The following is a 24,561-nucleotide window of genomic DNA, read 5'->3' as shown; positions in this document are numbered from 1 at the left end:
TCACAGGCCAATGCCTTCAGGCTGAATTAGGCCCAGTGCCACAGGCCAATAGGTATGAATAAGACACCAATATTTAGAAATCATGGATTTCCTATAAAAAGTTTAGATTTCTAGTTCCTCAAAAAACAGAAACAAGCAAACCAAAAACTAGGTTGTGGGCTCCTTGGGCCTGGAGAGTCTCCCCTCTGGGTGAGAGGCCAAAGCTGAGGGAGCCTCAGTGCCCCCAGATATTCTGAGTTGCCTGCATTCCCTTTGGGCTGCTGTAGAAATAAGTAGGCCAAGCCCAACTTATCATTCTTGTCAATCCTGCAACCTGGACCAGAAACAGAGTAGAATCCAGACTCAAAAGGATATAATTCTGCCATTTTGAGTTTTTGCTTATTTATCCATTTTACAATTGGTGAGAGCACATGACAAATCTCTAATGCCAAAAGCTGTTCTCAGCATAAATGGCCACATTTTAATCAGCACAATATTCACACTGAAACAGAATTATTGTTTGGGCTGCTAGCAAACCTCAACAGGTTGTAAGTTCTTTGAGAGGAGAGAAATCTTCAACCAGGCCCTCTCTCACCATCATGCCACACCGTCACAGCCCTGTGGGGTGATGAATACCTAGGAGAAGGTGAGATGGGCTGAGTGTCTGAAGGGAAGAGTCACAGTTGGAGTAACTACTTATTACTCTGGCTTTCACATGTAAGTAAAAGACACGTCACAGCACTGCTTAAGAACATACAAAGGGGGGCACCTGGGGAGCTCAGTCAGTTAAGCATCTGACTTCGGCTTAGGTCATGATCACAGGGTCCTGGGATGGAGACCCAAGCTCCACATTGGCCCTGTGTCAGCACCCCCTACTTCCACCCCCCACCCCCCACCCTCGCTGGCTCAGCAGGGAGTCTGCTTGTCCTTCTCCCTCAGCCCCTCCTCCTGGTCCTGTTCTCTCTCTCTCACTCTCAAATAAATAAATAAAATCTTAAGAAAAAAAAAAAGAAAAAACATACAAAGGAAACTCAAACATTGAAGTCAATTCCTAAAATATTCTAATTACATTGCTATTTCACAAAATGGGCTTCAGAGGCTGAGTTACCTTAGTAACTGGCTCCATGCATTTCATAGCCTATGTTACATCAACCACCAATTTAGGAAAGAAATATTTGAACAGTAAGGAATGAAATGTTTCTTCACCATAACTGATTTTCCTTATCCTTTAAGAGGTTAAAATCACTGATACTTTTCATTTAGTGAAAAAAACGAATCCAAATTTCAGTGAACATAAATATTTTTAAGAATAAAAACCACTTAAATGTAAAACTGAAATTGCTTTGAAGTGATTCATGAAGACAGAAATAATAGTCAAAAATAAGCATTCAGAATCTGAAACAAATTCATTTTATGAAGCAAAATGCATGGAATCAAATAATTTTCCATAGCAATAAATATAATTTTCCTTAGGGAGTTTGGAAAAGTTCTGATTGATAAGCTTTGTCAGAGAAAGACTGCTTTTTGAGGTAGTAAATCGCCTACTGACATATTCTCCACAAAGCTTCAGTGTTTAATACCAAGCTGCTGGGATACAAGTACAAAGACATCAATTATCCCAAAATAGATTGGGGCAGAGTCCAGTTCACTTATTAGTCCTTTAGGCTATGTCCACAGGGGACAGAGAGAAATAGAGATTTGGCAATCAACTGGTTAATTTGATCATTGCAGACAACTGCGTTGTATAATTTAGGTCGGAAACATACCCTGACCTGGTATTCCTAATTTGGAACATTCATCAAATTAATCAAATAATCACCAATGCTCAATTTCACTATACCCTGTAAACAGAGTCCTAGCATCAATGATCAAGTTTTCACTTACAATTATAAACAGAATGTGCCATTATCTGAGCAACTGCACCTTTTAGATGGTGTCCCATTTCCTACATAACCCTTCCAAACCATCTTCATTCTCCCCGGCTAGCAGACTGATTCCCTCTATCCTTGTCCTTCCTGCACAGATGCTCTCGCCTCCTAGCATACAAGGAAAATGGAGCCCATCAGCTAGGAACTCCCTCAGATCCCCATTTCTCAACACATATAGGAACACTCTCTGTAGCAGCACCCTCCTTAACTCTTGTCTCAACAAGAGAGCTTTCTTTTATAAAACTGCCTTCTAGCACCTTCTCCAGATCTCATCAATACCACTTCTCAGGGACGATGGTCCATCTTCCTTATCTTTAACCTTTCTCTTTATACTAGTTGAGTCAACTTAACATATAAACAAACGAACCTTTGTCCAAAATTTTAAATTAGTAGAACTTCTCTGGAAAGTAATCTGACAATAGGCATCTAAGTGCCTTAAAAAGTTCAGGTCCTTTGACCAAATAAATTCCTCTTCTAGAAACCAGTTCTAGAAAAATAGTACAAAATATGGACCAAGCTTAATTTCAAAGATATTTCTGGCAGTGTCATTATGAGGAGAAATATGAAAAGAGAAACTAAATATTTAACAGCAAGAGGAAGATTTCTAAAGAGTTTCTAATGTTGGGGAAAATATCAAGTGAGAAAGTTACACAAATGAAATTGACAGCTTGTCTGTAAGATGGAGCCAGTGAGTGCAAATACGTGTATACCATAGGATGAAGTGGAGCTCCCTCTGCCAGCGACACTATTCGAGCATCAGGAGATAAGTGTCTGCTTTACTGCCCCATCCCTCAGCAACTAATGCAGTGCAGAAGGCGGACAGCTAACAAGAATTTGTTGAATGAATGAATGAATGAATGCGAAGTTTTATCTCTGTCAAATAACTCCATATGGAGAAATACCCAGGGAGCAGGGAGGGAGGAGAAGGGTCTAGCCAATTAAATCTGCCAAATCCACCCCGGTAATTAATGCAGAGACAGATGCTAAAGCCAGTCCTCTGTATGTGCAAAGCAGAATCTGTCATCATTTACATGGTCCCTTCTCAACTTGGTTAAAATGCATGGAAAAGACTGGAAGGGAATGGTTAAAACTAGCAGCACTGTTTAGAGTGGTAAAATTACACATGATCTTTTGGCTTTTAATACCCTCCTCTACTGTCCTAATATTCAGTAATGAATATATACCCTATAATTTAAAAGAAAGTTTTAAAATAAAACCCTGCATTGACTCTACATAGCCCTGTAGCTATGTGCCTCTTCTCCTTACAAGCAAGTCTCTTGGAATTATCTTCCAAATCCTCAGCCTTCCTTTGCTCACCCTGCAAGAGTCACCTCTTGACCCATCACTACACTAAAATTGGCATTGCTCTGATCACCGAAGAGCTCAGAGTTGTTCAGTCCAGTGGTTACCTCTGTCTTCATCTTGCTGAACATTTTGGGAGCAACTGACACTGCCGGCCCTTACACCATCTGCTTGAAACTCTTTTCTCCTTGGGATTCCAGGACAACATCCCTCTCTTTTATCCTTCATTTGCCACTTGCTCTTTTTCCCTCTCTCACACTCCAACTGATGGTCATATAATCCGGGATTCTCTCTATAGCCATCTTCTCACTACAGAGTACCTTTAAGTGATCTCATCACACCCTAATTTCACCCACTCTGTGTGTTTTTAACTCTCCGAACTTACTTCTCCATACTATTCCAAGCTCTGACTGATATATATGATCCACCAAATCCACCAAATCATATATAACTGTTGAATCTGTATCTCACAAATTACTAGATCTAAAAAATGAAAACCTATTCTTCTGCTTAGAACCTGGGTCTCTGCATCCAAATCAAAAATCCTTTAAGAAGCATCAATGAGTCTCCCTCAGTGCTCCAATAAATGTAAACAGTCAATAAATGATTCACCAAGTGAACTTTTTTGGGGGCATGTCCTGTTCGTTCATTTGCTCATTTAGCATCGGCTATGTTCCTATGGGTAAAGCACAAATTAAATACATCTCCACCCTCAAGGGCCCACAGCCCAGTGAGAGAACAGACAAATCAGTCATAATCAGTTCAGTGAAATGGGTGTATATAGGATGCTATAGGAATCTTTTGGCAAAGGATTCCTGAAGGACAAAGTTCTTCAATTCAGGCAGTGGTGGTAGGAATGAAGAAAAGGAAATGATGGCCCTGTAGAAATTCTGTATGATGTTGGGGAGTAGTCAGAGATGACTCTCAGGTTTATGGCTTCAGCAACTAGATAAATGGCCATAACCCCTCCCTGCCACTACCACCACCAAGTGGATCAGAGAATGTGAGAGGAAAAGCCAGTTTGGGAAGTAATAAGTAGTTGGAGCAAGGTAAGCATCAGATGCCCATGAGAAACCCCAAATTTATGCATGTTAAATGAAAAAAAAAACACAGAGTCGAACAGTGTGTAGAACATTCTACTGTTTGTATTAGGAAGAGGGAAAAATAAGAACCTATATTCTTACTCATCACTAAATACAAATAAATTTGTTTGCTAATAAATGCATAAAGAATGTCTGGAAGGATAGGTAAGAAACTAAGAGCAGTGGCGGCCTGTGGAGAAATGAAAGACAAAGACGGGAAAGACACTGCTCATTCCTTGTTATGCTTTCTGAGTTTGAACCATGAATCAACTACTAATTCAAAAGATAACTTTAAGGGGAAGAGAATGGTCAAGAATCCCACAAAACAAAGACTGATGACTACAACTGGATAAGGAGGTCACTGGTGAAACTGGTGACAGCCGAGTGAGGGGAGGGATGTGTGGAGAGAGGGGCCACAGGGTCTGGAATGGGGGGATGGAGAGCCCTCTGCCGCAGGTGAAGGAGTGAATGAGGAGAAAAGAGGTGGTGGGGACAGCTGAGCAGCACTGCTGAGAGGCAAGGAGGTGATGGAGAGACTCAGAAGTTAAAAAGGCTGTCTGGTATGACTCTGGTCTCCCCCTGTCCTCGCTCTGACATTCCTATGGCCACTGTGCCCTCAGGCCTCCCCACCATCTCTCAGTGAGCCCCAGCTCCATGCTCCTTGGTACACAGGTCCTGTCACACCCCAGTGTTGCTCACTGCGCCCCCTGCCTTGCCCCACTCACCACAGAGCATCTCTCTGCCAGCCAGGGTCAAAGAGTGACATACCCAATATTCCCATTCTTCTCTTTGGACACTGGCACACTCTTCCTCTCCTGGCAAAGGTTTGGTCAGACACCATCCGCCTTCAGAACTTTTCCTGCCCACCTCCCTGATGGCTAGGGTCAGTGGCCTTGGTCCTGCATGCCAGGAACACCAGGGCCTCCTCTAATGAGCTGTTCCTCATTGGTTTAACCCCTCCACCTCATCTGAGCTCTTTCATTCTATCATTTGGCAAATATTAAATATCTACTGTGAGCCAGACACTATGCAAGGTGCTCAAAAATTTTTCTAAATGAGCAAGATCAAGATGGTTCTGCCCTGAGGATACTTAGAGTCTCAGTGAGGGAAACATAGATGAAACCAAAAATTACTACTCACAGATTCAGTAAGTGCCGGGAAAAGAAGGTACAGGGTTATCCTGTAAGCTACTTGAAGGCAGGAACATAGCGATTTTTTTAAACTGAATTTAACTTTAAAATTTTAAACATTTAATTGAAAAATTAAAATGTAATTAAGTTTTTATTATATATCTAAATAAATCTGTATTTCAGAAAATAATCCAAGGCAAACAATGATTAATGAAATATGTCTCATAGAAAGAGGAAAAACAAAGTATTCACTAGAAGAAAATCATGACTCTCACTTTTTGTCAATAGTGGCAATCCTTCTAATTGATCATTTTTCTACATAACTACATAAAATTAGCTTAAAGGTTTACTGAAGCTTGAAAGATTTTTTGGTCACATAGAAGCACCCAGGTGCTCTATTGCTTAGCAGTCACTTAAGCTTTCTTAGCTCTTTTAACTGGTTGAGTTAGATGTTGGAGGTGCATTTCCCTCACTGACCTCTGACCTTTTAAGCTGATTCTGGACATATACATTTGTCCACTTACCTGCCATGACCTTCTGCATAGACTGCTTATGATTGGTCTGGTCTTTGAGTCTCCCCCATCCTCCCTGGACTTAGGCTCTGCAGCAGGCAAAGGACTACTTTGGGGAAGTCTGTAGCACCGTCACCGCCTCCTCCCAACCCAACACCAGATTCAGACATTGCTGACACATTTTAAAACCGAGGGCAAGACCTCTGAGATTCTGCTGGTTTGTGAACAATCAGGGGCTCCTGTCCAGGCTAATAAGCTCGGTATGTTAGAACATAAAACTAATGAGACCAAGATCACAGATTTTTCCTAAACAAGTCGGTAAGCTCTGACTTTGCCTAAGGAACTAAAAAATCTTTGAAGTTTCTCTGTATCTCCTCTTTGACTTCAATCTTAGGTAAAATTGCTTTGGGAGATATAAAATGTCCCTCCAAGAGCCAGGTGACTAGAGAAAATGAGTGGGTTTTTTTTTTATTTTGAGACCTTCTAGTTGTCAAATCATGTGACTCTATTACTTATTCCTCAAAAGAATGCATTTTAAAAATAAAAAATAAAAGTGAACATGCTCACCTCAGTGCCAGGGTTAGAACTTGGAACTTAGATAACCAGGAGTTCCAATATGACTCCTTGGTCACCATTGGCTCATCTCCCACCTTCCCTCTATTTCTTCCCTCCTTTCTTGCTCCACCCGTCCCCCCAGGCTCCCTATTTCTTTTCACCCATGCATCTGCTGCTTTCCATAATATGAGAAGTCCCTAGTGCCTAGGATAGTTTTTGCTTTTGAGTGGCTTATGTTTTTCTTAATAAATGCTTATTAATCTTCTTAAATCATTTTACAGATCCAGACAATATATACCTTCAAATGTCTTATAAATATCTCTTTGGCCACAAATCTAACAATGTAAAAATATAGAAACTGGGCAGCACAAATCATGAGATCATTCGATCTGGAACATGAAAGATACCAATTGTTCATTTAGTTAACGAACATATACTAGCCTCTCCCATGGGCAGGAGCATGAAGTTGAGGGAACCTCTGTTCAGTAGCTATAGATTATATTTAAACACTCCCCCTTAACATGGATTCATTAATTCCCAAAGGATTGAAGGTCCACTTCTGTGACAAGCACTGGGCTGACACTAGGGATACAGAGTCAAACAAGACACGGTCTGCATCAGACTCAGGTTGTATTGGGGGAACTGGATGCCTATTTTCCTGAGGAGATGTGCATACACGATGTGTTTTTCTTTAAAGGAGAGAGTAGTAGTAACTACCAGAGACTGGAAAGGAAAAATTGGGGAAGACTGGCAGGGACATGAAAAGTCAGCTTGGGATGCCTGCGTGGCTCAGCTGTTGAGCGTCTGCCTTCAGCTCAGGGCGTGATCCTGGGGTCTTGGAATCGAGTCCCGAATTGGGCTGCCTGCGAGGAGCCTGCCTCTCCCTCTCCCTATGACTCTGCCTCTCCCTGTGTGTCTCTCATGAATAAATAAATCTTAAAAAAAAAAAAAAAAAAAGCCAGCTTGATTTCAGTCCATTATCTCACCCTAACCCACACACATACACACACTCACACATGGGCAATGGTTTAGATCCGCCATGATGAGGGAGATTTTGGAGTGAGAATTTGAAGAACATTTCTCATGAGAGTCACTCGGAACACTCAAGGCACAAGCAGGGTCGCTGTGGGGCCCAGAGAGCTAAGGAGAGCATGTTTCCTCCTCTAAACACCGCCACAGACTCTTGGCCCTGTGGAACCATAAAAATCTCATGAGAGGAACCCTCTGTCACAAAGACCTTGCAGCTGGGCCAGGGACAGTGACATGACAAGTTTCCAGCCTAGGAAAACATGCACGCACTTGTCCCCACTCTGTAAACTGGAAGAGATGTCGAGGGGAGCTGGAATCTACAGTCATCAAAGGGGATAGCCATCAAGGGTCATCACAATTTGGCCCATAATCTTAGTAAGTCTTCATTTATACTCAAAGGTGGACAGAGTTTGGGTCCATTTGGGTGATATATAAATTGTGCTCAAAGTTTTCTCCATGGAGTTTCACACTTTGGCCTTATTTCTGTCCCTAGCATTACTAGATTTCTAAAAACAATAGCCAAAATATGATCTACTTAACTCTAGTCTTCTTGAGGACAGGCACTCTACCTCCTTTCTTTCCAGATCCATAGTTCCCACTATAACGCCTGTGTTCAAGTGCTGAACTGTCTTAAATAACATCCAGGAGCATCAACTCTGGGGAAATACTACAGAAGTACATCTGAAAGTTAACAAACAGCCATTTTTCATATTCAAAAGGATAACCTGCTTCTTAGTTTGGTTACATGTCTCCTAATTGACTTTTTATTAGTAAAAATTATGAAAGTAAGGCTAGATCACAAGATTTTTAAAGCTAACAGGAATTTTGATGCACACAAAGGCCATTCAGTAGTGAAGAACAGAGCGAGAGAATGTCTGCTAAAGGTCCCATCCTAGATGTAGAGGTTCCCCATCAGTACCACGCCCATCACTGCCATCCTGCCTTTACCACCAGCTTTTGGCTGGACCAGAGGACCAAGGGGGGTAAGAGGTACAGGAAATTTACTCACATCTTACCCAATTCTCTCATTTGTGTGTCCAAATGTCCTCACAGCTTCACATTCTAGGGTTCTGAAAATTTCTAATTCTGCAGGATAAAACACTGATTTCTATAAAGGTCTTGCAGCATTTGTGCAAAAGGAACTGTCTTAGTCTGCTTGAGCTGCTGTGAGAGAATACCATATAAAATGGGGTGGCTTATAAGTTTTTTTTCTCATAGTTTAAAAGGTTAGAATTCTAAGATCAAGGTCCCAGTTATGGTGAGTTCTGGTATGAACTCTCTTCCAGGTTGCAGAAGCTGACTTCTCATTGTGTCCTCACAGGGCAGAAGAAAAGTGACAGGGCTTTCTGGGTTGGCTTTGGAAAGAGCACTAATCTCATTCATAGCTGTTGACCTTCGCAATCTAATCACCCCTCTAAAGCCCCACCTTCCAATACTATCACATTGGGTATTAGGATTTTAACATATTAATTTAGGGGGGACACATACACTCACTCCATTGCAGGAAGTATTTAAATAAGAAGATTCCTAAAAGCTTCTGAGATTCATGTCTGAACAAAATCTTTCAGGTCTCAAAATAAAGTGATTTCCATAGTATATTAGCAGTAAAACTGCAGGATCAAAACATTTTAAATTGTAGGAGATACTGTGGAGAGGTCTCCAAAAAACGTTGTAACAATTTACATAATTGAAGGCAAGGTCTTATTTTATCTGACCTGTCCTGTATGTGGAAATAAGAGAATACAACATTAAGTTAGTAGCTAGCAGACAAAACAAAAGTACCAAAGTTGTAAACATAAACTACTCTCCTCTTCGTATACCGTCCCCCATCCTCACCGCAAGAGATACACATATGTCCAGCAAAGAGGACCAGTGCCCCAGATGGCTTTCTACATCAATAGCTGGAGGACAGAGGAGAATGCTGACATTTAGACTTACTAAAAGTAATTGTTGGGAGTAAGACCTGAGAGACAAACCAAAAACCATGAAAATCTTGCTAACATATGCCCAAAATATAAATGAATAAGGAAGGTCACCGAAGCCTCATTTGTAATACCCCAAAACCACCTACAGATTTTTCACTAGGTGACAGATTAAATACATGCTTGGCAATGCTCTACAGCCATCAAAAAGATAGTAGTGTCCATAAAGGATGTCCCTGATAGATTGCTAAGAAAAGGAAGTGACGGGACAATATGACGAGTATGGCCCATTTGCTTATAAATATGATGGGGTGTGTGTGTGTGTGTGTGTGTTTATGTGTGTGCGTGCACATGCATGGTGACAATGTAGAGGCCTGGCATGACACACACACCAAATTACCACCAGAGGTATCCCCCTCCTCCTTGAGGAGGTTAGCACAAGTGGAGTAGAACAGTGGCGTTGAGGGGCTTTCCTTTACTGTTTACCTCCATATACTTACATAAGCTTTTGTATACTATTTACTTGTATAAATCTTTCATGAAATGTATGTACTGCTTCTATACTTATTTAATAAAGTACCATTAGATGAGTCTCTAAGACACTTCCTATATGTGAGGAAAGAAGTTTTAGGTACCAAGAAAGCTCTCATTTTCCCTAGGGACGTGGGCCAGAGGTTTCTATAAGTGCTTTCAGGTCAGCACCACAGTGCTTGGTGATTAAAATATGCTTCTGAGCTGCCATTGACCATGTAATCTAGCTCTCGATGGGATTCAAATATATCACAGCTTGACTCAATTCCATTTTATAGGATACAATTTCACCCCAAGCCAGGAATCCAGGCCCCCTAGATAACAGATCTTTATTGGGCATCTGCCTCCGAGAGGCTGTGCCATGAGGCAGATGGAATTAATGCACTGGAATTAGTGGGAGATGAGAAAGTATTTTTTCAAGCATATATTGATTATGAATGACAAAACACCACCCCCTAGAAAATAATCTAAACCATAGCATTGTACACAGTGGAAATTCTCTCTCTTTAAAATGTTCATTCAGAAAATTCAGGCTTAAAGGCTCGCCAAGGCCTGCCAAAGTCTGTCCGTGTCTCCTGGAATGTAACACCCACTTACCGGGGCTCCAAATGCAAAACCAGCGGTGGTCAACTACTAAGAAACCCAACACAGCACAATAAGCCACTGATGTTCCCAGGCAATACAAATCCACTAGCCTTTACTTTCAATTATAAAATCTAGAAAGCTTCTAAGATGGAAACATTTTTTTATAGTTCATTTGCCTCCCAAACTAACCAGACCTGAATTCAAATGGTGGAAAACCTGATCCAAACTGATAGAAGCTATTTATAGTCTTTATTTATTTCACATATTGTAAATATTGAGCATATTTAAAAATACTACTATATCCGTACTATGAAGTAGTCGTCATCTTAACTCCCAGGAGATATTTTATTCAGTCATAATATTCAGTATATTATCTTTCTAAAAAACTGTTTTTTAAAAATTATACATTTAAAAATATATATGGCCCTAAGAGTATCAAATAAGGAATGAGAACCCATATATGCTTTAATCAATGAAGCTTTGAAACAAATGAGATTGAAGCTGCCTCTAATAAAGAGCCAGATAGCTCTTAAAACACACACACACATACACAGAACCTCATTAAGAGCTACTAAATCATAGCCTTATTATCTAAAGAAATAAAATGAGTTATTAGGAATAAAGAGAAGCAAATGGAAATATGCCACATCAAAATAGCTGGTAATAGGAAAGGACTTTACTGCTTTGGTATTGAGAGATATTGCCCTACATTTTCTAAATGATGTAACACAGAGAATATTCTATTCATGGTATAGGAAATAAATATAATTTCCTCAAAGGAAACCTCTCTGGATCCTTCTAAAGGGATATAATCTTATATTTTATCTTGGGAAAAAATTTTTAAGGAGTCAGTAACAAAGACTACTATAGTAATTCTGTAGGTACACAATCTAGCCAAACTGTAAAAACTACTGTGAAAAAGTAGAAAAGACCTGTTCTGTAGATTTAACTCCACAGACCCATTGATTTCAGTCAAGGAAGGGCCTATGGAAAACATTAGTTTCATCTAGTCTTTGAAATAACTTATAAAACCACCTTGGTTTTTTATAAAACTTCTAGAAGAAAACAGAAGAGAAAATCTCTGTGACCTTGAGGTAAGCAAAGATCTCTTAGATATGACACCCAAAGCTCCATAATAGAAAAAATCAACAAGTCTCGACTCATCAAAATTAAATATTTCAAAAAAAATTTAAATATTTCTTCAAAAATCATCACTAAGGAAATGGATTGAAAAACAAGCCATAGATTGAGAAAAAAATAATTATAAATCATGTATCTGTATATAAATCATACGTATAAATATATATATGGTGTGTATTCAGAATATATAAAGAACTCTTGCAATAATAAAAGGCAAACAGTCCAGTACAAAATGAACACAAGATTTGATTGAACACTTTACCATAGAATATACATGAATGGCTAATAAGCACATGAAAAGCTGCCCACTATCATTATTAATAGGAAAATGCAAATTAAAATGACAAGGAGATACCACTACAAGACCAGTAGAAGAACTACAGTAAAACAACTGACAATACAAAGTGTTAGTGAGGATGTGAAGCCACTGGAACCTTCATACGTTGCTGTTAGGAATATAAAATAAAACGACCACTTTAGAAAATAATTTGGCCTTTTTTTTTTTTTTAAGTTAAAAATATACTTATCACAAAATCCAGGAATTTCACTCCTATGTATTTATCCAAGCGAAATAAAAATATATGTCCATACAAAAATTTGTACACCAATGGTTCATAGTATCATTATGCATAATAGGCAAAAAATGAAAGTAGCCCGTGCTGGAAACACAATCCAAATGAATAAATAAAATGTTTGGCTATGCACTGGAGCACTGTTCAGCAATAACTGATACATCCAAAAGCATGGCTGAACCTCAGAAAACATTTTGGTTAAGTATAAGAAGCCAGACACAAAAGACTACATATTGTGGTTCCATTTATATGAAATTTCTAGATAAGGCAAAATTTTAGATAGAAAAAAATCATCATCAGTGGTTGCCTAGAGCTGGGACAAGTGTGGTCATTAAACCCAAAGAGGTACAAAAGGGAGCTTCGGAAGGTGATAGAAATACTCTAAAATTGGGTTGTGGAGATAAAAAGCTTCTGCACAGCAAAAGAAACAGTCCACAAAACTAAAAGACAATCTACAGAATGGGAGAAGATACTCGCAAATCACATATCAGATGATAAAGGGCTAGTATCCAAGATCTATAAAGAACTTATTAACTTCAACAGCAAAGAAACAATCCAACCACGAAATGGGCAGAAGGCATGAACAGAAATTTCACCAAAGAAGACACACACGGCCAACAAGCGCATGAGAAAATGCTCCGCATCACTTGCCATCAGGGAAATACAAATCAAGACCACGATGAGATCCCACCTCCCACCAGTGAGAATGGGGAAAATTAACAAGGCAGGAAACAACAAATGTTGGAGAGGATGTGGAGAAAGGGGAACCCTCCTGCACTGTTGGTGGGAATGTGAACTGGAGCAGCCACTCTGGAAAACTGTGTGGAGGTTCCTCAAAGAGTTAAAAATAGACCTGCCCTACGACCCAGCAATTGCACTGCTGGGGATTTACCCCAAAGATACAGATGCAGTGAAATGCCGGAACTCCTGCACCCCGATGTTTCTAGCAGCAATGTCCACAATAGCCAAACTGTGGAAGGAGCCTCGGTGTCCATCGAAAGATGAATGGATAAAGAAGATGTGGTTTATGTATACAATGGAATATTCCTCAGCCATTAGAAACGACAAATACCCACCATTTCCTTCGACGTGGATGGAACTGGAGGGTATTATGCTGAGTGAAATAAGTCAATTGGAGAAGGACAAACATTATATGGTCTCATTCATTTGGGGAATATAAAAAATAGTTAGGGAATAAAGGGGAAAGGAGAGAAAATGAGTGGGAAATATCAGTGAGGGAGACAGAACATGAGAGTCTCCTAACTCTGGGAAACAAACAAGGGGTAATGGAAAGGGAGGTGGGGGGGGGGGGGGTGACTGGGTGATGGGCTTTGAGGGGGGCACTTGACGAGATGAGAGCACTGGTGTTATACGATATGTTGGCAAATCAAACTCCAATTAAAAAGATACAAAATAAATAATAAAATAAAATAAAATAGGGTTGTGGTGGTAATGGCACAAGCAGATCAATGCATTAGAAATCACCACATTGTTAAAGTCATGTGCTTTGTTCATATTTAATGCCCTCTCTTTAGGAAGGCAGATATATCCAGAATGTATTTTGGGACATACAAGTTGAAGTGACCTGAGGTGGTAATAAATTACTGAATGGCTATGACTGAGTCGGTACATAAATGTCATTCTGTGCTCACTGCAGCATTGTTTGCTATAGAAAAGCTAGAAATAACCTAATGTTTATCAACAGCAATGGTTAAACAAGATAAAATTCATCCATATTATGAAAGACCAGGCAGATGCAGCTGTAAAAAAAGAATGAAAATATCCCCAAGATATGCTGTTAAGTGAAAAAAAAAAAAAAAAAAGAAGCAAGTCATAGGACAATAAAAGTATATCTGATACACTATAATATACATCTGATACATACATGCATGCACATATACACTAAACTACAGAAAGCTTCCTTCTGGGGAAGACTGAGACAATGAGGGTAGAAGAGGACTTTTTTTTTTAAGATTTTATTTATTCATGAGACACACAGAGAGAAACAGAGAGAGAGAGAGAGAGAGAGAGGCAGAGACACAGGCAGAGGGAGAAGCAGGGAGCCTGATGTGGGACTCGATCCTGGGACTCCAGGATCACACCCTGGGCTGAAAGCAGGCACCAAACCGCTGAGCCACCCGGGGATCCTGACTTTTATTTTTTAATATGCTCTTCTGTAACACCCTAATTTCTTCACAAAAACCATGTACCACTTTTGCGGTTTAAAAACTGTTTAAAAACACTCTTGCTGGCCCTTGACTAACTATCACTTCTCAGGATTACCTGCTGCTGGGGAAGCCATGTCTTCCTTAAAAGGAAACTAGAGTGAATCACTTTGAATCATGTTTAAAAAAACATATAATGGAACTACCTATCGGCCAGCAGTTTGATATACTGTTAGCTTAATGGTAACAATAATTACAATGATAGTCCTTATGCACATAGCTTTCTACAATGACAGCCCTATGATGTAATGTTGCCACCCCTCTTTTGGATGCTCAAGAGGTCAAGACACCTGCCCAAGACCACCCAGGTAGGCAAAGTGGGAGTGAGGCTTGTAACTTCAAATCTGGTATTTTTATTTAGCTGCCTGCCTCATCAAGGATGATGATACACATAATGGTGACCCTGAGGCACTACAGGATCCTAAAGGACTTATGAATCATCAAAGAAAGGTTTAATGAGATTTAGTGTAGTTTGGGTTTTACCCATATTTTATTGTGTTATCATCCCTGGAAAAGAATTCAGCTACGTATAGCATACACCATCACCCTTGTTCAGAATATCTGATTAACCAGAGTGCCTCTGGCAAGACTGAAACATGGAGAACACACTCCAAGTTGATTCCCTTCATGATTTAAGTCTTTACTTTCCTCTGAAAGAAGAGATACCTCTCTGCCGTACCTCCCCTCAGCCCTTACCTCAGAAAGCCCCCAAAGACCAGGTCAGCCCAGCCTTCCCACAGTGGGAGGGCAGAAAGACCCGGGGGAGGCAGCAGAGGCCTCAGGGGGCTACGTCCAGCCTTGAGGCTCCCTTCCCACAGCTGGGGCTCTGGTGACAATCTCTTGGCCACCACACCTTCACTCTGGCTGGACATTCTCACGGCAATAGATGGGAACACTCACAGTGAAAAGGAAGTGGGTGAGCAAAGGAAAGCATGTCTGAGCTCAGGCTGAAGGCCTGCAGCCATATTGCTTTGAGGAGCAAATGTGGGCCTTCTAACAGGGAAGCGGGCTTCTTCATGTCAAAACCAGACTACCCTAACAAGAAGACTGTAGTTTGGGGATTGATCTGGTCAGCTAACGCAGGTTAAAACAGACCTGGGTTTTAAATGTGGCAACAAGAGATAAAGCTCTACGACTGGGAATCAGGTAGCCCATGTTGAAAATAAAGACCAGAATTGTGTATAATAAGAGCCCATTTTGGAATCAGACAAACAGGGAGCCCACCTTGGACTCCAGGTGGATGCTTTGAAAGAAGCTGCTATATAGATGAGGAAGTTGAGGTGCAAGAGCATTTAATCATTTAACCTCCTCTATAAAATCAGTATACGGATAACACATACCCACATTAATAGTACGATTAAAGATTTACAGATATAAAGTCCCTTGTACCATTCCCAGCACACAGTGGATGCTAACTGAAAAGTAATATTACTATCGAGCTTTCAACCTGGTTCTGCCACAAAAAGAGAAAACAAAGTAGATGATTCTTCAAGATCCTTCCAGGTCCAACACTTTATGATTCTATTATTGAAATTAGCAAACTGGCAGCATAACTTAATTATCATGACAAACCCACAGGACTCCATAGGTAAGCAACTCATTTCAGGGATTTCTCCTGGGACCATCTTTAGGTCTCCAAGACACCAAAGTTTCTGTTGCCCAAGGAGCACTAGAGCAGACCCTAGTTTACCTCCTTAGTAAATCCCAATCCAGGTGCTAGGCCAGGTGTCTGTCCACTGCAGACAGAGGTCATTACCACAACAGTGAAAGGAAAGAAGCACAGTTCCTACCCCCTACATACATTATTTCTTAAAGGTTTTTGTTTTGTTTTGTTTTAACCCTCCATTGATAAAAATTGCACATGCTCTTTGTGGGTTGGGAAGTGCAAAAAGCCAAAGGAAGCTATCAATGATAAACTCACGTGCAGCTGTAAATACCTCCATTTAGTTAAGATCTCTTATCTATACATATTCCTCTTTATGTAAGTGAACTCATTATTGCATGTGAAACTGCCTATTTTACTTAGCATTTTAACAACAGCCGATTCCGCCCCCCCACCCCTTGGCCAGTGGCCAAGCTTGAAGTTTGTGGCTCTAGGCTCCATGTACCGGCAGATACACATTTTACTCAGCCCATCTCCTAAAAGCCTTGAGGGAAAAGAATTCCAGAGAAATCAGTAGTCATCCCTCTTAAACTGCTTGAACCCCATGATTTTCAGAGCCCAAGACACAGTTCTCATTTTGCTCTTAATGACCTCCCTAAGGAAGGGAGAGAGGCATAAGAGGGGAAAGGCACTTAATTCCTCTTTGATCCCTGGGGGCGGGGTGGGGGGGGGGGCGGGGGAGGGGGTTCTGCATGGGACTTTCAGGCAATAGACATAAAAGGCTGAATGAATGTCAAGGGGGAATGGGAAGTTATCCATGGAGCAGCTGGAACAGAAAAGCAAAGATCCTCCTCCCAGTTCCTTCTGTCCATGTGGTGGCCACCTGAAATGAGTCAGGGCCTATTCAACATTCAAACATTCACCTGGTGGTCCAGGTGATAGGCCTTATATACATACCTCTGAGAGGCTCAACTTCATAAAGACACACACCCCTCAGGCTGGGTGAGCACAGGTGAATGCAACCATGAACTATCTGTGGATTATAAAAAAGTAAAAGAGATAAGGGAAGAAAGAAGAAAGAAAAGAAAGAAAAAGAAAAGGAAAGAAAGAAAGAAAGAAGAAAGAAAGAAAGAAAGAAAGAAAGAAAGAAAGAAAGAAAGAAAGAAAGAAGAAAGAAAGAAAGAAAAAGAAAGAAAAAGAAAGAAAGAAAGAAAGAAAGAAAGAAAGAAAGAAAGATTAACCTATCTTAAAGCAGAATATGAAATAAACATAATTTAAAGTTTAATATTGGCAGTATCTTTGATAAACCTGTGGGTAGAAACCCCAGAAGACTGTTTGGTGCTAATCTTTAGTCAGGAATGATAGAGTTGGGATGGTGGTAATGCTATTTTTATTTTTAAAAAAATAATACCAAAGAATAACCTTTCCTTTCAAATATGACATCTTAGTCCAAACATGAAGTCAAAACTCAAAAATACCCACCTGCCAGCCTCTGATATTTGGTTGCTAAACCTCCAGATTGAGAAGCACAGCCAAGAAGGGGGTGCTGCTGGAATTCAGAGGTTTGCAATAGGAGGTAGGCTTTTATGCACCTGCCACTTCAAGGGAACTGAAAGGTTGGCAAAGAATCAGTGAGTTCATGTTGCACTGAGAGCCGGCTTGGATAATTCAGGGAGACAAACCTCCAGTGCAGGACAGTGTGACCACCTATGCAGGCTGCCTGGGAACAGACTGTCAAGCCATATACCTGACCCCTTACTTCTCACCCCTTCACTTGGTACTTGCTATATTTGGCCAAAGTACAAGGATGGCATTGAGAGAAAATTATTATTATTATTTCCCTTTTATTCTCCTTTCCCCTGAGTTGAGCAAAAACATAGAATTAGACTTCCTAGAACATTAGTTCTCCAATGCATGTTGTATTGATCCTCATTTTCTAATAGGGCCAGTGCAGAGATAGGTACCTATTTGAAAATTCTCTTAAAACTTTTTACATCTTCCATTTTATAGCAGCCTTGTATACTAAGATGGAGCCAAAAGGGGGGTGGGGCACACGAGTAGCTCAGTCTGTTGAACATCTGCCTATGGGTCAGGTCATAATCCTGGGGTCCTGAGATCAAGCCCCACATCGGGCTCCCTGCTCAATGGGGAGTCTGCTTCTCCCTCTCCCTTCTGCTCATGCTTTCTTTTGCTATCTCTCTCAAATAAATAAAGAAAATATTTTTAAAAGTAAACCAGGGTAAAGGTATTCATCTCAGGTAGTAAAATGCACTTTCACGTGAATTATACAAATAGCCGCATTGACAAAATCCATTAACTAACTAGTGTCTTACTCCTGCATATAGTTTAATCCCTTTAAGGATATAACTGCATACTACATACAATTCTTACTCCAAATCTTCAGATTTGCGTTTCAACTTCAGTTTTCAATTTGTTGTTGATGGCTTTTTGGTTTCCTTTCTTCTCTGAGGCCCATGATAATCCTCGTCAGGGGTGGCCAGGTTAGAGGAGCTCAGTAATGATGTAGCTGTGATACAGACAGGGGTTTCTGTATGAGTCTCCTCAGTTAGCCAGGGCCCTCTTAATGACTTCTAGAAAGCTGGAGAAGACAATAAAAAAATAAAAATAAAAAAAATAAGCACAACAGTCATAATAAGTGGGATACTGAAGTTGCCAAAAAGTGCTAACAGGATCAAGGTACATCTCTTACAAGATACAGCTCTTACAATTTCTTGCCCCCAGTGTTTCTCCCTCCAACTACTTAAATGTCATCTCTGGCTTTCTATTAAGGCTTCTCCAATCCCCTCTAATTATCTTCCAAAAAAAAAAAAAAATTATCTTCCCAGAAATTGCTTCTTCCTTTGGATCACTAGTGCTCTTACTATTGGTACTATTTTAAAATGTCACTACCCTGTAGTGTTGGTCATTACTGTCTAGTCCCATCCTTTCCCATAGGTCATTCTCCCTTTAAAATTAAGAACTTTCCTGTATGTTGGCAAATTGAACACCAATAAAAAATAAATTTATATGTGTGGGCAATATCAGAAAGGGAGACAGAATATAAAGACTGCTAACTCTGGGAAACGAACTAGGGCGGGAGGTGGGAGTGAATGGGTGACGGGCACTGGGGCTTATTCTGTATGTTAGTAAATTGAACACCAATAAAAAATAAATTTAAAAAAAATAAATTTATAAAAAATAAAAAAATAAATTAAGAACTTCCTCTTAATTCCAAAAAATTCCACAGCCTGCAGAACCATGGCTGATAGTGTGATGCTTGCTACCTACACAAAGCCCCATGAGGGAGTACCGACCCACTCCTCACCTCCAATGACCTGCTTTATCTGTGCTTATCCATGCCTGCATTTCCTCATCCCCACCTCCTAATCTCCAATTCTAATACCTCTCTCCATCTCACACAGAAACATTGTGCCTTCTAATGCCCAACTCTCAAGTGGCTGGAACCCCAAATGATTTTTTTTCAGTTTTATTTCATAATCCTCTCAACCACAAGGCTCAGATATGGTGTCTGGTGGGTTCAAATGGTTGTCCTTGGAAATACCTCATCTTTCCACTGACAAGCCCCACTGCTGAGTCTAGTCTATCATACAAAATGCCTTACTTTGGATGATCTCTCTCAGGAATGTGAGGTTCATCAGCTGTGCCCCCACCCAATCCATCAGCTACAACTGTCAAGGTCTGAATCTCAACTGCCAAGAACATTCAAATTCTTTCCCAGGGTGCTCCTGGGTACGAGGCCAATCAGATGGTGAGATGCCAGGGGAAGCTGGGTGGTTCAGTCGGTTAAGCATCTGCCTTCGGCTCAGGTCATGATCCTGGAGTCCTGGGATCCAGCCCCTCATCAGGCTCTCTGCTCAGCAGGAATCTGCTTCTCCCTCTGCCCCTCTCCCTGCTCATGCTTGTGTTCTCTCTCTCTCTCTCTGAAATAAATAAAATCTAAAAAAAAAAGAAAAAGAAAAAGAAAGAAAAGAAAGAAAGAAGAAAGAAAGAAAGAAAGAGAGAGAGAAAGAAAGAGAGATGGTGAGATGTCAGTTTTGTCACCTGAGCATTCTGTGGCAGTTAGGAGGGTTTCCATCTGAAGCAGAGGGAGGAACCCTGGCGGGGGAAGGCCATACTCCTCAGACCAATGAGTTAGAATCTCAGTGCTAAGATAGTCCAAACCTTCCGACCAAGACATGGAGAAATTCCTGGGAAAGTAGTGTAAGCAGCTTTTCAGTGATGACTTCGAAATTCATGTTGTACAGAGCAGCGCTTGGCAGGACACTTTTTTAAATAAAGGGGTTTGCTTTTTTAAAAAATTTTAATTTAGTACTAGAAAGCTTTGTGGAAAATGTGCATTGGCCAATTCCCATTAGCATTTTAGCTGCTTCTTAATGTCTATCCTTGGAAGACAGTGTCAACTCTGACAACATATGTGCATGTGTGGTCACCCATCCCTCGTAGGTTGTCTTCAACAGCTTGGTCTCTCTCCCCAAGACCCTGCCTCTCCCCATGGACTGTAAGTTCTAACAATAACCAGTCTCCCATATATTATTGCTGAATAATTCCTGCTTGGTGGCTTTATAACAACATTTTTAAAAGAATCTGTATTGTTCTGCTTGGTTCTTTTCAGATTCCTAGTATCTCATTACGTCAGGGTAGTCTTTGTTTCCTCAAGGTAAAAAAAAAAAAAAAAACAAAAAAAACAAAAAACAGAAACCCACATATTACTGGCCTTTTTATTTAGCTGTCACAATAGCAGCAGTGGGAGAGTCACTATGTGGAGGAAACAATAGTAACATGGATCACTTCACATTAAAAAGTGGTACCTAATTATTGTTTTTAGGGGCAGTTAATGAGTGGTACTTGTAGGTGATTAAACACATTTGGGTTTGGAAGACCAATGGGGTGAGACACAAGCCTCTCTGCTTGGTAACAGTGTGGGGAGAGAGAGACTTTGAATACTGCATCTGCTTCAAGAGTCCCATCCCACCCCACCCACAGTGCCTTCTCATGGGTTTTAACAATGGGCTAAAGATGACTGGGAAGCCACCCAGCCAACAGAACCCATTCACAAAGGACATCCTGAATCTGCTGTGTATCATCACAGATTCAGCTCAGCAGCCACTGAAAAAAAAAAAAGAAAAAAAGCGAGTGTATTTACAGATGGTGATGCTGAATAGAAGGGCCCTGAAAATGTCAAAGTTCAGGAGTCCCTACTCTACATCATGTATTGTACCAAAAATGGAGGACACGATGGTAAATAATAACCCTCCCAGCCCTCAGGGAATTCCACCGTGCAACCAAGATAGACTCCTTTACCCTGCTGTAAATTGAATGTTTGCATCCTCCAAAATTCATATATTAAATCCTACCCTCTAGTGTGATCGTATTAGGAGGTAGAGTGTTTGGACTGTGATTAGGTCATAAGGACAGAACCCTCATGAATGGGATTAGTGCCCTTATAAAAGAGGCCCCAGAATTAAGGAGTGCACGTATCCTGATGCGCCCCGGGTGATGCACACAAGAGTTGAATCACCATATTGCACACCTGAAACTAATGTAACACCGGATGTTAACTAACTGAAATCAAAATAAAAACCTAAACAAAAGGGGGGGTGGGGATGATGCAGAGAGCTCCCTTCCACCTTACGAGGACACAATGAGACGTCTGCAGCCCTCCCTGGACCCTGCCAGCAGCCCGATCTTGAACTCTCAGCTCCCAGAACTGTGAGCAATAAATGTTTGCTGTTTATAAGCCACCCAATCTGTGCTATTTTGTTATATAGCACCTTAAATGGACTAAAACACCACTTAACCAAAAAAGCACAATGATGTGTTAAAACAGAGATAGGAATAAAGCATTATGAGAGCCCAAAGATGAGAATAACTGATTCTGGGCAGTTTGGAGACCCGGAAGGGGAGAGGAGGTAAAGGCTCCACGGAGGAAGGGTCATTTGAGCTGAGCTTTCAAAGAGAAGGAAGTCTGGCAGGTGAAGCCTGGACCCTCTGGCAGGAGAAACGTAACCAAATAGCAACGAGCTGTTAAAGTGTGTAAGCCGCGGGGACAAGCCGACAAAGCGCTTTCAACCTGACATGCCCACGGCAGCGCATTCAGTGCTTTCTCAGAGATGTCCCTTTCTTTAAAGGTTTAAGTTCCCCTAAAGATAATACAGCTAAAACCCTTCTCCCTAAGTCAGCCAGGGCTTGAAAATCAAGTTTGTGCTGTATCAAAACTGCCGTTCCCCAACTCTACGACCTAAGCCTTCGCTCAGATGGTGAACCCCCACTTAAAGAGCAACTTTGGAAAACGTGAACAATGAGGTGAAAAGAAAGCAGTTCCAGAAACAAGTGATGCTTTCTCATCAGAATCCACTATTTAGCAGGTCCCCTCAGCCACTGTTCCATTTACTCACGGGCCTGATTCTTAGGCACTGAGGTTAGAGATGGGAATTCGATACGGTCTTTCCCTTCTAGGAGCCCACAGATCAGTGAGCAAAAATAAAATGGCTAAAAAAGTAAGACATGGGTTTGCTTTGGTGATACTGAGGGGCCGGAGCTGGTTAATGACAATGTTTTCACCAGCCTGGGGCAAAATAAGCAAACCACAACTTTATCTTTCATATTCTCGGCTCATCCTTTACAGTTGCTGCTTGGCCTCTCACTGCACAAGCCCACAATTCTAGGGCGACACTCCTCACAGAGTGTGTCTTAATTTTCATAAAAGTAAATGCATTTGATTTCTTTGCATTGAAATGTCACTCCCTTGGTGATACAGTAGTAGATGGTATAGTTAGGCTACTTAAACGCCTTTACTCTTAACGACAATTCCATACTGGTCCCAAAAAGATATTTTTACCAGTTCTTTAGGTACAAAAAGTATGAAAAGAATGAAAACTTTTTCAGTCTACACCACGCCAAACAAAATGTTTTACTGATTATTTTTTAATGCTTTTGCTAACTGTTTTTGGAAATATTTAAATTCAGCCGTGAAAGTAGATCCCTGTTGAATGCAGATATAACAGACTGGGAATTAATTATTAACAGGCTAGAAAGAAAAACTGCAAGCCAAGATTTAAAACATTGAGTTGAGAGCACCTGGGTGGCTCAGTGGTCGAGCATCTGCCTTCAGCTCAGGTGGTGATCCTGGGGTCCAGGGATCAAGTCCCACACTGGGCTTCCTGCAGGGATCCTGCTTCTCCCTCTGCCTAGGTCCCTGTCTCTCTCTGTGTCTCTCATGAATAAATAAATAAAATCTTTAAAACAAACAAAACAACAAAAATCATTGAGTAGAGCACCCACAAATAGAAAAAAAAGCAAATTATAAAACACTATGTTTATATGTGTGTCTAATATGTATTTTTCGTGTAATAAACTATACACATATATATGGAGAAAAAGAACTAGATGGAGAATATATATATATCCCAACAGAGAAATTATGGAAAGATTTTTTTTTCTTTTTACCTATCTGCATTTTATAACTTTTCTATGACCATGTCGCTCTTAAAAATTACTTATTTTAAAAGAAAACATGTGTTGATTTCTTGAGAAGGCACTATAAATTATCAAGATATTTTTAATTAAAATATTAACCCACTCATTTATCTTACACTCTCTGCTAAGGAAATAGTAACCAAGATTAAAACGTGTTGAAAGATGTGGCCAACATGGATTTAGTGAGCACCCACCATGTGCCAGGTGCTGCATGGGGCACTGGGACCCCAACAGTGTGCAAGGCCAGTGTGAAAGGAACTCAAGATCATTGGTCCCCTGCCTCCAACAGGAGGACCAAGAGAGACCTTGTTTTTTAACCCCCTTAAAAGCCACCTCCCTCCCTGTAGGTAAGGTAAGCTCAGGACCCCCAGGGTAGAAGGCAGAAACCTCCAGTTTAAAAGTAACCCAGGTGACAAAATGGGAGTATTTGACTCTTACTTAACTTATACTGACTTTTTTTTTTAAATTAAGAAACTCCAGAGGCACCTGGAGTGGCTCAGTCAGTTAAGGAGAGGACTCATTTTTTTTCAGCTCAGGTCATAATCCCACAGTCCTAGGATCCAGCCACACCTGGGACTCTGTACTGAGTGCTTCAGGATTCTGGATCTTCCCTGTCCCTCTCCCTGCTTCTCTCTCTAAAACAAATAAATAAATCCTTTATTAAAAATAATTTTTAAAAAATAATAGAAGTAAAAAATCCTTAGGAAGTACAAACTGCTGACTAGCCAGACGGCATCACCTCTTTTTGTCTACCTTTTCAAGTTTAGCTTCATGGTAGGTAGCCACACATGCAAAACTTTCTCCCCATCCTTGTCCTAAGGGGTGTGTGAGCAGACCCAACTGTACTGGTTCCAACCTGATTTATTTTCAGTACTAAGGAGAATTTATAGAGAAGCAATCATGCTGTTGCATTGGACAAATATAATAAATATAGTTTATGATTGCTATCCTAAAGCATTACGAACAACA

The 24,561-nt window shown here is 40.6% G+C and overlaps 1 long non-coding RNA gene across 10 annotated transcripts in view; it reads right to left on the bottom strand.

Annotated features, from left to right (window-relative positions):
- Positions 1-19,914, bottom strand: part of LOC106558228 — a 106,183-nt gene extending 86,269 nt beyond the window's left edge. For 7 of the 10 annotated variants that reach the window (XR_005383772.1, XR_005383770.1, XR_005383771.1 and 4 more), the window contains exons 1-3: positions 19,718-19,871; positions 18,478-18,694; positions 17,053-17,128 (exon numbers count right to left, since the gene is read on the bottom strand). This is a non-coding gene — a long non-coding RNA (uncharacterized LOC106558228). Of the gene's footprint in view, positions 1-17,052; positions 17,129-18,477; positions 18,695-19,717 lie in introns of all 10 variants that reach the window. The other 3 variants (XR_005383774.1, XR_005383775.1, XR_005383778.1) reach the window with 3 other exon arrangements.
- Positions 19,915-24,561: the final 4,647 nt, after the last annotated feature.

This window comes from Canis lupus, chromosome 34, assembly GCF_011100685.1.
Source record: "Canis lupus familiaris isolate Mischka breed German Shepherd chromosome 34, alternate assembly UU_Cfam_GSD_1.0, whole genome shotgun sequence".
Lineage (NCBI taxonomy): Eukaryota > Metazoa > Chordata > Mammalia > Carnivora > Canidae > Canis > Canis lupus.
The sequence above is the reverse complement of the archived record's forward strand: the minus strand, read 5'-3'. Positions and strand labels throughout refer to the sequence as shown.